Source organism: Amblyomma americanum, chromosome 7 (genome assembly GCF_052857255.1).
Source record: "Amblyomma americanum isolate KBUSLIRL-KWMA chromosome 7, ASM5285725v1, whole genome shotgun sequence".
NCBI classification, from domain to species: Eukaryota; Metazoa; Arthropoda; class Arachnida; order Ixodida; family Ixodidae; genus Amblyomma; species Amblyomma americanum.
In genome coordinates, this window is record NC_135503.1 from 12,246,584 (window position 1) to 12,263,129 (window position 16,546).

The 16,546-nt window shown below is 48.7% G+C and overlaps 1 long non-coding RNA gene across 1 annotated transcript in view; it reads right to left on the minus strand.

The window, feature by feature from the left end:
* Positions 1-16,546, minus strand: part of LOC144098493 (uncharacterized) — a 69,228-nt gene that overhangs the window by 33,535 nt on the left and 19,147 nt on the right. The window lies entirely within an intron of this gene.

The following is a 16,546-nucleotide window of genomic DNA, read 5'->3' on the forward strand; positions in this document are numbered from 1 at the left end:
ACATTATGTGCAATTGTTTTTCCTTCGGCGGTAATTTGGCTGTCTTTAGGATGTGGAGCGTTACCCCCCCCCCCCCTATTTCGCCATTCATGTTTCTGCACGCTGTTTGCGAGTCTTAGAATTATTAGAAACCTTTTGAGCACGGTAGCCCTCTGCCGCCGCTAGGCCAATGGCAGCCTCTTCGGCCTCCTCAATCGTGCCATCCCAGATAGTTGCGCTGGCTATTTCTTTGAGCTCATGATTAATTGCCGTTGCAACCGCTCTATTTCTGTTGTGTTGTCTAGTTCTTCTGTATGCATCCGTGTACGTAATGTTTTCTTTGTTGGCTAGGTTCTGTTGCACATACTGTGCCCTAGCCTCCCGTCGCCCTTTGTGCAGGTTCGGATCTATATTTTTGGGAATTGGTGCTACCCTAATTGTTTGCCGCAGTTCATCGGGTATTCGTTTTGATCTTTTTATCTCTGACAGTGCACCCTCGTAGCCGCATCTTTTGAGCAGCTCTGTCCCTGTTTTGTTCTTTTTTAGCCTCTGGAGCTGAGCTATGAGTTGGCCCTCCCTTAGCTCCTCAAAGGTGTTATGCAGACCTAGAGCCATTAGCTTCTCCGTCGACGTTTGCGGTAGGTGTAGCGCTGTTTTTTAAGCTCTCCTAAGTATCGTGTCCACTAGCTTTATTTCTGCTTTGTTGCAGTTGTAGTACGGTATGCTGTATGTAATTCGGCTAACCACTAGGCTCTTTACAAGCTTAAGCGTGTCGCTCTCCCGCATGCCGTGTGTTTTCCTAGAGACCCTGGTTATCATGCGGGCGACCTGTGTCGCCGAGTTCTGTATTAGTCTGAGCGCCTGTGACACCTTTGGTTGGATTGAATCCACATCCCTAATATTCTGATGATTGTTCTTTCCAGTATGAGTTTCCCTTCTAGATAAACATTTCGTTTTAGTTCTTTTGTTTCCGGTACGGATCGGTTGAGTTTACCTCGCCAGAACCTTAGTAGTTCTGATTTTTCCGTTGAGCAAGCCAAGCCCCCTGTCTCTAACATAATTTCCTCGCACGTTGCGGCAGCCTGCAGTTTCGCTTCCTTTTCGCTGAGTCTGCCCTCGTGACCCACACAGTGATGTTGTCCGCGTACATTGTATGCCTTATGCCTTGTATGGTTTCTAGCTTTCTAGCCAGCTTAACCATTGCTTTGTTAAAGAGTAGGAGTGAAATCACTGACCCTTGCGGCGTTCCCTTATTGGGTGTTTGAAAGCTCTTGGACCTGATTTCCCTAAGCCCTTTGTAGCCGTTCTATATGTGAGGAAAGCTCTCGTGTATCCATAGATTCTTTTGCCGCAGTTCAAATCATGTAGGCTTGTTAGTATGGCTTCGAGGCTAACGTTATCAAAAGCTCCCTTTATGTCTCGGGCCATGATTATGCATTCGCCGCATCTGGGTACGTTGGTTAATGTTTCGTCCTTGATCTGCAGCAGGACGTCTTGCGTGGACAGTTTAGCCCTAAATCCAAACATGCTATGGGGGTATAGCTCGTTTTCCTCCATGTAATCTTGCATCCGTCTGGTTATAATTCTTTCATATAATTTCCCCAGGCACGAGGTTAAAGATATCGGCCTGAGGTTTTCTATCTGCAGTGGTTTACCTGGTTTGGGAATCATTACTATTTCCTCGTGCTTCCACTCATTTGGAACAGTCTCTGATTCCCATAGCTTATTAAAGTATTCGGCCAGCTCTTCAATCGTTCCGTCGCTTAGGTTATGGATGAGTGCGTTAGTAATTTTGTCCGCCCCTGCGGCTGTATTTCTTGTGCTTCTAATTGCTGCATAGACTTCCCTAGTTATGGCTTTATCTTATTCTTGGTTTTCCTGTCCTCGGTAGTGTTCGGTGTACGCTGCTGGGTCGCCGTTGCCGAAGCATTTCTGCCGAACTTTTTCTATTAATTCCAAATCTGGACTTTGAAATTGATGGCCAGTCTGTGGATCGCCTTATTGTTTTCGTTTTGGTTTTAGTTGGACCGAGGAGGGCTCTGAGTATGTGCCACGTTCTGGCTGTACTTAGAGTGCCGCATAGCGAGTTGCTGAATTGCTGCCAATTCGTTCTCGCTAGTTGTTCCGCGTACTCCTCTGCCCTCTTTTTTACTTCCGCAATTTTCAGTTTTAGCTTCCTATTGTATCTTTGCTTTTTCCACCGTTTGGTGAGCCCCTTGTGTGCTTCCCATAGCCTAAGGAGTTTGGGGTCCACCTCGGATGTCTGCTCTGTCCTGTCTATCTCCCTGGTGTAGCTGCATTGTTTGTCTTTGAGGCATAGAGGAACATGCTCAATCGAGTCTACCTCGGTTGTGCTTTCTTTGCATGCCTGTCTGAACGCATCCCAATCCGTAATTTTAGCAGTGCCGATTCTCCGCCTGAATCTGCTGGCTGTAATCTGCGTGCTGATAATATAGTGGTCGCTGCTTAGGTCTTCATTAAGGTTTTCCCAAGACGTTTGCCCCCATTCTTTTGACGTACGTCAGGTCTGGACAGGTGTCCCTGCATACGCTGTTCCTGGTTCTAGTGGGGGTACATGGGTCCGTTATCAAATGACACCCTGTGGCTTCCGCCGCTTCTTTTATATTCTTGCCTTTTTTGTCTGCTCTGCCATAGCCTCAGCTTGTGTCTCTGGCGTTAAAGTTTCTCACTATTACCAATTTGTTTCCTTTGGCTAGGTTGCGTATGCCATGGAACAGTTCATGGAATTTCGTGTCCTTCTTTTGTTTAGGGGCGCTGTAGATGTTGACTACGAAGGTGCTGCTGCCCTGCTTTTGCTTTTTTGGAACTATCTCTGTAATTACGTGTTCTATTTCTGTGTCAGCTATGCTGTTGTGCATGATTGCGACTAAGTTCTTACTTATGAGCGTTGCGGTTTTGGCGCTTTCCGGGTACACGTATGCCGTGTGTCCTTGCAGCATTGGCGTCTTATCCGTTTCTTGTAACGCTATTACATCTGAAACTGAGCCATCTGTATTACATGATCACAATTGGGCTGGGCTGCTTCAATGGTTGCACACTTATCAGTACTTGTGAAAGGGAGCTAATTTTCCTTCAAGGGGCCACGAAATGATTTTGATGGGCATATTCTTGTGCAACAGGTCTGTAGAAGCTTGGTTGAGCTTCCATTCTTTCTGTGGTGCATGTAACTTACAGGAACGCCGTCAGCTTTGTATTTTTGCTCATTGATTTTGCGCTGTGCACAAGCCACTTAAAGACATTTTAGGTTAATGGCCTACTTACGTTTGAGGAGTTTCATGCTAGAGACTCATACTGCACACCTGTTGGCGCTTTTAAAAGCATATACATCGAAAATCTTCAGTTGCGCGCAAGGCAAGCCAAAAAAAATCTGTTTCAATACGTAAGCAATGATGCAGTGAGTTTCTTAAATGGGTTCTGGACACAGGGAATGTCTAAATGCATTAAGCATTGCCTTTGTCAGAGCAAAAAGGCATGTATTTAGTTTTGGATGTAGGAAATGCACCGGAAACAGTGCAGTGCTCAATCTTGAACACCAGCATTTGGAAAATGCGCAAGATGTGATGCTGAATTGCAGTCACGCTGTACCCGGCATACGTTCAGCACTTTCAGCAGGCGATTGAATAATGCGCAATAAAAAAAAATGCTGGTGCACGAGTGTCTTCAGCAGCTTCCGGCAGTAACTTTATTATGAGGGCAGGGGGGGGGGGGGGGGGGGGGCTGATGACATGCACATAGAACTGCCTTTCTTCTGCCACTGCGTAATCGATGAACTGAGCCAAACAATACTCCTAGCATTAAGGTGGCTAGAACCCTGCTAGTCTGCGGTAATTCTCGACAGGTTTGTTAATTGACTTTGCCTTCGTTATACAAAGCGCAGTATGGATGGACAGATAAAGCAGTGGTGGAGCTGCTGTGACAAATGCTGCGCCGTGCTGCTACAATTAAAGTCCAGTTATTCCGTGCCTTTGCGCGATCTCTGCTTCAAACGGACGCTGGAATAAAGAACCGAAACTGATTGTTGTGTTCTGGCTCTGGTGACCTGAAATGCAGAACTAATTTTGGCAGTTGTGGAACTTCCCATGGAAAGAGAAAGAAAAACTTTCATTTGGCTCGGGTTCCACAGCAACCCTCCTCCTCCCAGTGTAACTACTCGCCGGGTGGTTACCTGGAAAACCACCCTCCGATTGCGCCTTATGCCTTCCTCTTTCCACGATAACCATGCACATCCGGTTAAGGCCGAACCACAAGGCAGCGTCTCGGCTAATGGCGTTGCCGGAGGCGAAAATTCCGGCTCTGGGAGCCAGGCGACTCGGGGAGATGCAGATCTCGGTGCCAGGAATGCCTTGTAGGTGGGGATTGGTGGGGACCAAAGCCGCAGCCCGTTTCTGCGAAGGCAGCAGCGCCTCTTCTGTACCCTTGCTATTGTCCCCCGCAGTAGCTTCACGTCGCTGAATAGACGATTGGTCACGGAGAGTGAATAATTCAGGGGGCTTTATCCACGATCTCTCCTTGCCCCCGTTCGGAGACGCGAGTTCGTATGCCGTCATGTGTCTGGTCGCTCTCTCCTGCGGGCTCCGAGCGATGACGCCGAACAAAGGCTGCCTTCTGGCCTCCTTCCACATCCTCCGCTCTCGCCACATCATCCGAGCTTCTTCCATGGTAACCACCTTCCGGACGGTTCCCGTGGTGACGCGCCCACCGGTTACGCCGACAACTGCTATGACATACACTGCAGTGCCCTCTTACGCGGCACCACCTTGGTGCCGGCTGAGATTGTATAGGCAAGCACGGCACGGGCAGTTCAATTCCAGAAGCCTAGGTACTGCGCTGGTTCTCTGTAAAAGCGAAAGCGTTTACTACTCTCATCCGCAGCTTCTTCGCCGTGTGCGCGAGTTTAACCTTTAACCGAGGAGAAATCACGTGACAGATAAGACGTAACTAAGCCGTCGCCGAAGCCGAGCGCTCGCCTCTGCCTAGTCACGTGACAAACAGCGTCACACAACCGCAGCTACGGCAGAAGACGTCGCCTGCGTGGATGCCATAATAGGCAAGGACGGAGCTGCCGTAGCGGCTGTTGCAGACGGGGAGTGCAATCCAGTCATCACTGCACCGATCAACACACACGACATCGAAATCGCAGAAGTTGCAGTAGCGTCAGCCTGTAGAACTCGCTCAATAGAGATAATCAGTGACATCAAAACAGTACTACGCAACTACAGCAGGGAGCTTCAAGTGTGTGTGGGCGTGAAGGCTCTTCAGGTCTTCTCTTCAGAAGTTCTCCGAAGGTCGACCGGCGCGGACTCCCTTTTTCCTTCTTCGGTGAAGCCGTTCCACGTGTTGGGTTTTTGGCCAGGTGTTTTTTATTGCTGTACCGATAGCTAGGGGCAATGTTCCCTTAGGGCTAGTGCATTGTCTTTAGCTTCCCCGGGCGGAGTCCGGCTCCTTGGTTCGCCAGCCTGCAGGCCCAAAGTTCGCCCTTAGATTCTTTCAGTCGAAATGGCGTCAGTGACATCCCAGTGGCGCTTGTACCCTTTGGAGACGGGGCACTAAAATTGAAAAATTCTAAAATGATCCAGGAGCAGCTGAAGGCTGTTACCAGCCGCCACCTAGAAATCTCTGAAGTGCGCCCTTTCGGCCGTAGGGGCATTCTGTGCCGATCCTCGGATGTGCAGTGCGTGTCAGAGTTGCTGCGCTGCACATCCTTCGCGTCATTTCCAGTAAAGCCTTTTATTCCAGGGCAAGTTGCATGTTCAAAAGGGATCATCCGCGGCGTGGACCCATCGGCTTCTCCTCGGGAACTACTTGACGACTTTCAGGACGCCGGTGTTGGCGTGTTATCAGTTTACCGCTGCACCAGAGATGCTAATGGCTCACGTGTGCCGACAGAGTCTGTGATTGCAACATTTGCAGGATCTTCATGCCCGTCTGAGCTAAAGGTTTGGCCCATAGTGTACCGAGTCGACCCGCCACATCCTCGTCCGTTGCAATGCAGGAATTGCTGGCGCTTCGGTCATAGCAGCAAAGCTTGCAAATCTGCGCCGCGTTGCCGACTATGCGGGGAGAATCATTCCGCAGACCTCTGCACATCTGAAGGTCCTATTTGCAGTCTCTGTGGCGGCATTCATCAGGCTGGTGATGCTGGCTGTCCCAAACGTTCAGAAGAGCAGAATGTTCTGGACATCATTCAGCAAAGAAGGTGCTCTAGAACTGATGCTTATGCACAATTAGACCAAAAGAAGCAGTCTTATGCGAGCATTGCAAGATCATCTGGTTCTGAGGCGGAGGCGTTGCTGACAAAGTCTGTGGTGTCAGCTGCCGAGAAGGCGCTTGCAGGTGTTGTGGACCGTATGCTGACTACATTCAGTGAAGCTCTGTCCCGGGTCATTTCAAGTCAGGTTGCTCATTCAACTGTTGGCCTTCCCGTTCTATCAACTAGTCCTTCCCATAGCCTCTCTGGTCTCTCTCCCCTATTCCTGCTGCGTCCTCGTCTGTGCCTGTACATGGTACTGGAGATACCAGCCTTTCTACCATTTGCACTACGGACGTCGAGATGGAGAATCCTTCCCAGAAGCGTCATGCTGCTTCCTCTCCTTCGGTCTGCCCTCCCAAGCAACAAAAGCAAGAAAGGTTCCCCCAGTATTCCACATAAATCTGATGTGTTAAAGGAGGCTGTCACAGCCTCTCTGCTTTTACAGTAACAATGGCAGGGTTAAGAGTACTACAGTGGAATTGCCGTTCAGTTGTATCTTTTCATGATTTAGAGCACCTTGGTTCACAATTCGACCCAGGCATAATTTTACTTCAGGAAACTTGGCTTAATTCTATTAGGTCATTCTCTCTCAAAAATTTCCGGGTATTCCGAGCCGATCGCAATTGCGGCCGGGATGGTGGCTTGTTAACATTAATTTCTTCTAAATTTGTTCATCGGGCGCTTGTATCACACCAAATTCAAAGACCTGACTGCGAACTGTTGGCTGTTGATATCGCAATTCCACAGTGTGCTCCCCTTACCGTTGCTAATGTTTACTTTCCTTCAGGTGTCCACAGCACAGATCATTTAAATGTTCTTTTGCGGTCTAACAATAGAGTGGTGATTTCAATTCCCATCACGTAATTTGGGGTTTTCGTACTGATGCATGTGGGCAGCTTCTTTGGTCATGGATGTCGGCAAGAAACGTGCCTTGCTATAACAGTCCAGGAGTTACTTTCTTGCGTTCCGACTCTCGGTCTGTCATTGGCTTAACATTGGCTGTGAACGGGGCGCAGGTTTCTTCGTGGTCTACAGTGGATTGTGGTACTTCCAGTGACCACTTTCCGATATCTTTCACAACAGCAGCTTCTCCCCTAAGGGCGACTGCGTCTGCATAAAAATTCGTAAACCACACGCTTTTCAAAAAACTAGTGCAATCCTCTTTCTCCTCCATTGCATCATCTGATAATTTTGATCGCGCTAACCAAGTTCTCTGTTCCGTGTTAGGGGTCCCTGAGCGGTCCGTGTTCACGGTGCAGTCTACGGTCAAGAACAAACAGCCCTCCCTGTGGTGGAATGATGACTGTGAGAGAGCATATCGACTTAGAAAAGCTGCCTGGAAAACCCTCTCTCATAACCACTGCCCGCGGAATTGGATAAATTACAAATTTTTCGCGGCTTCATTTAAAAAGGACCATTGGTAAGGCAAAGGAGGAGTACAATGCGAATTTGAACAGTTATCTATCAAGCCCTAATGACCGCAAAGCTTTATACCGATTCATAGAACGCAACCATAAAACGCCGTCCTCTTATGTTACACAGTCAGTGGTGTTAACACCCGAGGATGCAAAAAAAAAAAACAACTTGACCAGATAACACAAGGCCTTGCTCTGCGCTTTCAAGCGCGGCTGGTGGTTCCATTCGTACTACCCCCTCCGTGCGCAGACTTCACTGCAGTTACACGTACCCTCTGAATTATTTTCCATTGTTACTTGCCTCAAACCTGCAGCTCCCGGATGCGATGGGATCTCTATCAGTATGTTGAAGTCTCTTGTGGAAGAATTTACTTCGGATGCATTGCATATGCTTAATGCGTCCCTGGAGAGAGCTTGGCTCCCTCCTGAATGGGAAATTGCGAAAATAATCTTACTTCTCAAAGATCCAAAAAAGGGTTTTGTAAACGATAACATTCGGCCGATTTCCCTCTTGTCTAATTTAATTAAACTTATTGAACGCATTGTGCACAGCCGTCTTACAGATCACGTTCTTACAATACAAGCCTTCAGTGCTTCTCAGATAGGGTTTCGTCGGGGGTGCTCGATTTGGACCGCACATTTAGATTTGGAAAGCATAATTAGGATTGCAATGTAGAATAAAGAGGTCGCGGCTTTATTCACTTTGGATATCGCTAAAGCATATGACATCGTAGAGCATTCGATACTATTGAACAAGCTTGACGAAATTCGGCCGCCTTTTTGCATTCTTGCATGGGTTCAGGAAGTCCTGAAAGATAGGCGTTTCTTCTGTTCTGACGGTTACTTTACTTCCGTGACTTTTTCACAGACTAGGGGTGTGCCTCAGGGTTCGGTACTGTCTCCGTTACTTTTTAATATACTTGTGCGAGACATACCAATTCAGGGTGACGTCAAAGTGTATGTGTATGCGGACATCGCCTTTTTTGCTTCTGCTAGAGACATTCACTCACTTTACCAACTTTTGCAGGCCTACCTCAATGCACTGGAAGTATGACTGGGCAACTTACATTTAATTCTCAACGTGAACAAATCTTCCGTTCTCATTTTTCCTCCAGCGTCCCCTCTTTATATATGTCTACAGTATTGTGGCGCCCAAATCCTGCAAGTTGAGTCCTTAAATTACCTAGGTGTAATTTACGACCCTCATCTAGACTGGCGACCCCATATCAGAAGTATAGTCTTAAAAGGTGAGCGAGCTCTCGGTCGCCTTATGCAAATCAGCAATAAGAAATTTGGTATGTGCAGACACTCTCTTATTTCTCTATACGACTTACGTAAGACCAATTTTGCAGTTCGGTTGCGTTCTGTTCTCCGGTTGCCCTAGATACAAAATTCAACCTCTGGTTCTTTCGGAGAGGCGCGCTCTACGGCTTTGCCTGGGTTTACCAAAATCAGTGGCGAATTATGTCCTCTTTCTGGAAGCTCGCATACGGGACTTGAACTCTCGCTTCCAGCTTCTCACAGTGCGCACCTTCTTACGGGGACTTGAGCCAATGCCTGGAGTGGCTCCTTCATTTTTTTTTTTGACTAACCCAGCTTTTTTTTCTAGATAAACATTGGCCGCTTTACAAACTGCCTCAATTTGTGTTTACTGAGCACCTTCTGTCTAGAATCGCAGTCTCGCTTAGGTCTGTGCAATGCATCAGCAGTTTGCAGGCTGCACCAGCTGTTTGCTTCGACCATATGCTGCCGCTATATGCAAAGCACTTATCTGCCAACGTGCTAAACAGTCTCCTGGAGGAATATCTGTTTCAGTATCCGAGCCATGCTGCAATTTTCACAGATGCCTCTCAACAAGGCGAAAAGGCAGCACTAGGTGTTGATTCCCACACACTAGATTGAAGTTATTCTTTCCGGGTCCCTGATTATACACCAATTTTCGCTGCTTAATTTCTCGCTATTGGTTTGGCCTTTCAAAAAGTTCCCAGCAATATTCCTCAAGTTGTCATTCTCTCGGACTGCCTCTCATTCTTGGCTGCACTAGAAAGTTCGCAAGCTACTCAACTGTACCGATCCCTAATGTACTTTATGCCACGTCATGTCCTAGAGGTGCGCTTTCAGTGGATCCCAGGGCACTGTGGCATTACTTCAAATTCGATGGCCGATTTCCTAGCGAAATCAGCCATCAATGGCCCTGTTGCCCATGTCGTTCCAAACCTCTCCCTCCTGACCACGTCCCGTTATGAACGTTACCAAATGCGCCATTACCTGAGCCATGAGCCCATCCTTGGTACAGCGAATTTCGAACATTTGAAATTCCCATGGAACATACGTTCCTGCGCATCAAGACAACGTGAGGTTTCCATGACGCTGTTGCGCTGTAGGATTCCTCGCCTTAATCTATATGCCGTTCTGGGTTCACGCCGTCGAATCTATGTGCGTCATGCGCGGACGTTGAAACGATAGATCATTTCATCCTCTACTGCCGGCGGTTTGCACGGCAGAAAATTCAGTTTTTGGAGAATCCTCTCGCTCAATTAGGGCTGCCGTTTACTCTTCCCGTCCTCCTCTCCTGCGGTGCAACCGTCAAAGGGCATTCCATTTGGCAGGTGTGTCAGCTTCTTCAGAAGTTATATCACTGAAACGGAAATTTTTGTGTTAACTTCTCGATGCCTTTTCTTCCTCTCAAAATTATTTTCTTGATTAATTGTTAAAATTTAGTTATTCTACTCGCCTGCTTTGTTTCCTTGATTTCCATTCCGATTTCCTCAAGCTGTCTCAAAATTCGTGATTTTCTTTTTCACTCAAAGTACTCTCAATTTATGACCCGCTTGAGATAAACCTGGATGAGATTTTCGCTGTTTTAATCTGCACCAAACCCTGGCCAGTCCCCCACCGTGGGTATGTGCCATCGTATTTGAGGCAACAACTACAGCAAAGGCCGCATCCTGAGAGGCATCCTGAGAGGTCTGGATACGGAGAGAACCAGTACATTAATATGGGCCCATCAAAACGTCAGAGGGAACGAAGCAGCGCACATCCTTGCCCGAGCTACTTGCCTCCGGGCAACGATGGAGCAACCAGCATGCAAGAACTATAAGGGCCCTGTCACACTAGCCCGACACGCCGCCGACGCCGACCCGACAAAGACACCAAAGATCGGCCAACCCTGTCGGCCGACCTTGTCTGTGGCAGACCAAGCTGTCACACTAGGCCGACAACGACACCAACTCGTCCGACGACCAGATGTCTTCGTAGTGTGACATGCTTTGACGCCCGCGACGCCGACAAAACCGGTCTGCCGACCGTGTCGTCGCGAGATCGGTCGCTGAGCAAAAACATTCACGAGACACGAACACGATTTCGCTATAGTACTGTTTTTTTATGTTCATAACAAGCTCTGGGATAGATGATGTCCAAAAAGGTATCATTACTGAGGATCGTTGGCCAATGCCAAGGTGCTGGTTGAAGTGATAACTACGATACAAGCAAATTTCATCCTATAGCCGCCTGCTGCTGCTGCTGCTGCTTCGTGCGGCTCGCCTGACGTCTGCTAGATCCGCTGCTGAAGCCGTCGCGGAAATCGAGCATAACTTTATTTTATTATCGGACAGGTTGGTATGACTAGAGGAGTTCCTTTATTACTGCGCTGGCTAGTTCCAAAGCTCCCTGAGCTGCGGCATCGATGCGAAACCAGCTAGGCTTAGCTACGAGTACGGCAGCCGGGAAGCAGCGCAGTTCGTCGCCCTGGCGCTCCCGCAGGCGTCGTCGTTGCCGAAAGCGCGGCTGTTGCGCAGGCATGGTGTCGTTGCTCGAATATGGCATGCGGCCTTTCTGATAGCATGGCTGTTTCGTTTTTTTTTTCTTGTGCGAACGTGAAGTAAACCGAGCCTGCTCGCCGGCAGGCCAGCATGGATCCCGTCCGCCGCCGTTATAAAAATCAGCTTAAGATTGTTTTTGACGTAAGCAATAAACGCTGAGACTGGAAAATGTGACAAATGTATCATTTCTGAGGATCGTTGATCAACACCGAGTTGCTGGTAAAAGCAACAACTTTGATAAGAGCAAAATTTCTCGCCAGAATCGCACCGCAAGCTGCCGCTGGCCCGCCGTTGTGGTCCGGCTCGCCTGTCGCCCGCAGCGGTCCGCTAGCTCCGCAGCCGAAGGTGTCGCGGAAATTGACCATAATTTTAGTTCATGGTGCGATTATACTGTTAACAGCCAAGCGATATTAAGAGATATAGCGCAGGCTACTTGCGAAGCGGCGTCCGCTGCGCCAGGCAACAGCACAGTTCGTCGCCTGGCGGGACCGCGGGCGGTGCCGTTGCCGAAAGCTCGCTACTAGCGCAAGCATGCTTTGTCGCTGCTCGTGTATAGCAGGCGGTCTTTCTGATAATATGGCTATTTTGTCTTTGCTGGTGAGAACTTCAACACCAGGCCAAGCAGTAATCGGACCGCTGCGGGTGGCAAAGCGTACACTTTGAGCTCGAGTGCTTGAGGCGAGCGGCGCAACGATGCTTGCTGCTCCGTGTGTCCCTGCTTGCAGTGGGGCTGCAATGCGCAAGCAGCGACCGGTGCATCGCGCCGGCCGAGTTTTCGCACATGGGTCGCCGGCTTTACTTCTGTCGCGAGTGTAACACTGCGGAGTGCTTCTTATCAGCACCACTGAAGGGGGGAAATTGCTCTGTTCTCCATGGCGTCGTGGGTATGGCAGTAGCTTCGCATTCCAGAGGTTCCGAGATCGAATCCGACTGGCCGGAATTTTTTCTTTTTATTATTTTAGCCTTAAATAATCTCTCCCGTCCTGTTTACCCGCGAGCGACTGGATTTTTTTTTTCGAGCCATGCCTTTCTGACCCAGAAATAAGTGCCACTCAGTACTGGGCTGCACTCAATCTATATGTTCATAATCACGATTGTTAAAGAGTGCTTTACTATGGTGGGATTTATTTAAAAGAGTTAGAAATGAAGCGTCCCGGCCCATGAATTTCGCATAGCAGGAAATGACAAAAGAGTGAGAACGAGAAAGGGCCAAGTCGGCGGGAGGTCTCGCACGCTGTCTCGCTAGTGTGACATGGGAGTTGGCGGACCATCGGCCAACTGCCGTCTTGTGGGAGACATGGCGCCGACGCCGACAGTCGGCCGACTGTTTTCGTCGGCGCAGTGTGACATAGAGCCAGACATCACGACGACATGGTTTTGGCAGACCGAGTCGGCCGACTGTTGGCCTAGTGTGACAGGCCCATAAGAGAAGCACATGACGAGAAATCACGGAAGGACTCAACATATGGTTAGGCTTAGAAAAACAAGGGAATTACCACCCCCCCGACAAATCGCTCTCACGAAAGGAAGCAATGGCCTGGAGGAAGATACAAACGAACACCTACTTTTCGCCAGAAATCTTAGGTATATACAATCATCACAAGGTAGAAGACAGGGTATGTAAATACATACTGTGGAACTAAAGGTAATCTGGCACACACAGCAGCTAAGCTCCCCAGGGGCTGCGGAGTTCAATCATGAGACAGCCTGGGATGATTTGCTGCGAAGCGAGGATCCCGCCACGCAGAACAAACTCAGCAGAACGGCCAAGGCTGTGACCAATCAACGGCCCCGGCCCATTAGCCCAATCCTGGGCTTAGGCTGTGGCCCATGGGGGAGCGAGCTACCACCCTTTGGCTAAATAAAGTTGATTGACTGACTGACGCCTGAGCCGTGCGCTCGCTCTGTCTGGATAGCCCGGCCCGTTATACTTAGTGGCACGGGCAGAGGCACTTTATTTTTCGTTCTTTTTTATAGTGCCACAGTAATTTTTGCCTAGACAAACTCCGGTGCCAACGGATTGCAACAGCTCTCGACAATTTAACGGCAGCAGTCGCCCGAATGACCCAGGCGAGACGTCTCGTGAACAAACCCATCTCCAACTGCACCTAAAATTGTTACAAATCTGTTGTCTGGGCAATGGCTAGTCGCGCATATACGTGTCTGCGTGGACACGGTATTGGTGAGAAATTTCTATAGCTGAGCGAATTTTGTACTACGCACGTTTGGATGAGTTCTGCTGCATCTGTATCGCTGTTGAGTGTACAAACGAGTTTGTTGTCTCTGCTACAATGATCAGCCTATCTCGAGTATCGTTAAAATGCACGATACACTAAAAATCTATTTTCGATGCCACTCGGAATGTATCGAAATAGAGTATCGAATATACATATGTCTACGATACTGCCCGTGCCTGATTACCAGCAGTGTGACTTGCCATGGCGTTCGTCGTGTCAACGGCATCTGAAGAAGATGTTCTTATAAGAAATTTGTTCAATTTAAAGAAGCAAAGAAACATGTGGTGGACAGGATATATGCACCATCTCGCGATGCGTTTGTGGACCTTCAACAGGAGCTCGACTCCACAACATATCTTTCCCAACTAAGTACCCTTACAGTCTAAAAGATTCATGCATGAGAATCACCACGGCTGTGTCCTGGCATTATGCTTTTTGTCGTCGAGTCTGTTTGTAATGCACCCGCTAAAATAAGGATACGACGTACACTGAGAATGGGAATGAAGCTATCAAGTGACTGTGAAGCAAGGATGCTATAGCGATGAAAAGAATTAAATTCCTCCAACACGGAGCGCGTGACTTGCGGCACAATTCTGCGCCTCGAAAAGCTAGTCCGAGGTTCTTAGCGCCGCTTTGCCGATTAGCTTAGCGACATTCAACACGAAGCATCAACTAGCACAGTGGTGCGTTTTGTTTCGCCTACATCGAAACGCGGCCGCTAAGAACTACTGTGCGTGACACAGGCGTTCGCACTGCTCTAACAGTGCCTACGAGGTCCACCAATAGTACCGATTGTTTATAAATGCCTGAGCATTAAAGGAGCCATATGACATGGTCGTTCTTCATATTGCAGTTTTCTGCTTCATTAACTAATGCAAGAGCTTATGATTCAATTTCCGAAATTTGGCTGCCCTGGACGCGCTGTATTTTCCAAAATATACGATCGAAATTGAGACCGGGAGACTCCTCCCACCGGCAGCGACCGCCATATTGAAAGCTCTCGTGACGTCACTAGAACATACACGGAGCGACGTCGTCTGCTCTCGTTGCTGCAATATGCGGAGCGAGGTCTCATTCCCGCATGTACTTTCGCGGGCGATCGAAGTAGCAGTCGTCCCCCGTATATGAATGACTGATACCGCAAAAGCGATAACAGTAACGCAGTTTTTCTTCTCTATTGGTAGGGTCCGGTCACACTATAGGCCGATGCGACGGCGATCGACGGTCGGTGGGCTGATCGGTACGCAAATGTCGCTGGCGCACTGGTCTGTCACGCTAGCTAGACCGACGACGACGCCAGCACGATCAACGATCGCGTATCGTAGTAATGTTAGAGCGTCAGCCTAGTGGGAACCAGAAGAGAGTGGTAGGGGACTAGTATGATATGACATTCTATAAACTTAAGAATTTTAAAACTTATTGCACCTCATGCATGCTAGTCACGGCGACATACGCGATGTGCGTGCACCAGTGAAGATGTGCTTTCATTCGGTGCGTGCGCATAGAACCGATCGGCGAGGCAAGCGACACGGGCAGAAAACGTCGCACGACGGTGCCGCTCGCCGCCTTCGCCTGCTTGTGCTGCCGAGCGAAAGCTTCACGCTCGGTGAGGCGACGGCAGGAAAAAACTGCGCTTGTGTACCTTATCCGTATTGAAAAAAGCGAAACAAGCGGCTACGTATCATATCTTCACACTTTGTTACTAATCACTGAGGAACTTTTGCCATATTCTTGAATTTCCGTTGACGGTGGAGCGCCGGCCCCTTTCGTGACGAGGCCTAGCGAGTACGCAGGATTCGTGTGTGCGATTTCGGCGATTGCGGAGAGCGAATTCGCAAGTTTTAGCGCCTGCAAATCGCTGTCGAACATAGCTTTAATGTCCGAACACATTTTTAGCTAAACCGATCTAAAATTAAATTTTGGTAACATCAGAGCAAGCAGATACAATTAGCGGAAAGCGCCGGTATCCTACGCGAAGCGCTTCCCAAGCAGGCGATATAGCATCATCGGCGCTTATTGCAGTGTTATCATGGTGTGTAAATGAGTAAAAGTGCAATTTGTGAGCAAGAGTACGTAATATTTAAGATAAGCTAGGATAACCCACCTGGCGTTTTATGCCATGCAAACGAGCAGTACTGTTTGCGCACAGCCATGTAAACAACCTCAGAGCGGGGGTGCAGTTGTCGTAATCGTCGCACTCCTGGGGCACAATGCGCACGCACAGCAAAATGCTGTACCATTATTTCGAAGCCCTCATTTAGACGGCGGCGACTATTCATCGGTGCGGACAGTGAAAGCATTCGAGTCACGTAGGGTTTTGCAAGCGGCTTGGTTCCTGCAAAAGGGTTTTACGAGTCGAAGGAAATGTATGTTCGACTTACAAACGCGTACATGCAGTGTGGAAGTCGTCGCACTCGGCACTTTTCTCTTCTCCTTTCGTGCCTCAAGGTTACTGTCGTGCAGCTTTTGACAATTTCAGTTTAATTATCGAGCGATGAATAGCGGACAAGAACTTGGTAGCTAGCTACGAAACGCCGCTGCTTTCACGGCGCCCATCGGCGAAGGCATGCACGGCACGCGCCGCTTTTCACATACTGAAGCACTTGACTGCTCAAAAGAGACCACACTCATAACAAACGAATGGCATGCTTCTAAGCGTAAATAATAAAGCGGGGGTGCATCGATTTCTGTTTCCTCAACATTCGGAAAACGGGAGCCACGATCAATTCCGCTTTCCCTCCCATGGATCACTCTAAGATTAAGGCTTCCCAAAAGAGAACACGGAAAATGCATTTTATTTCGCTAAACTAAAAGAAAAAAACT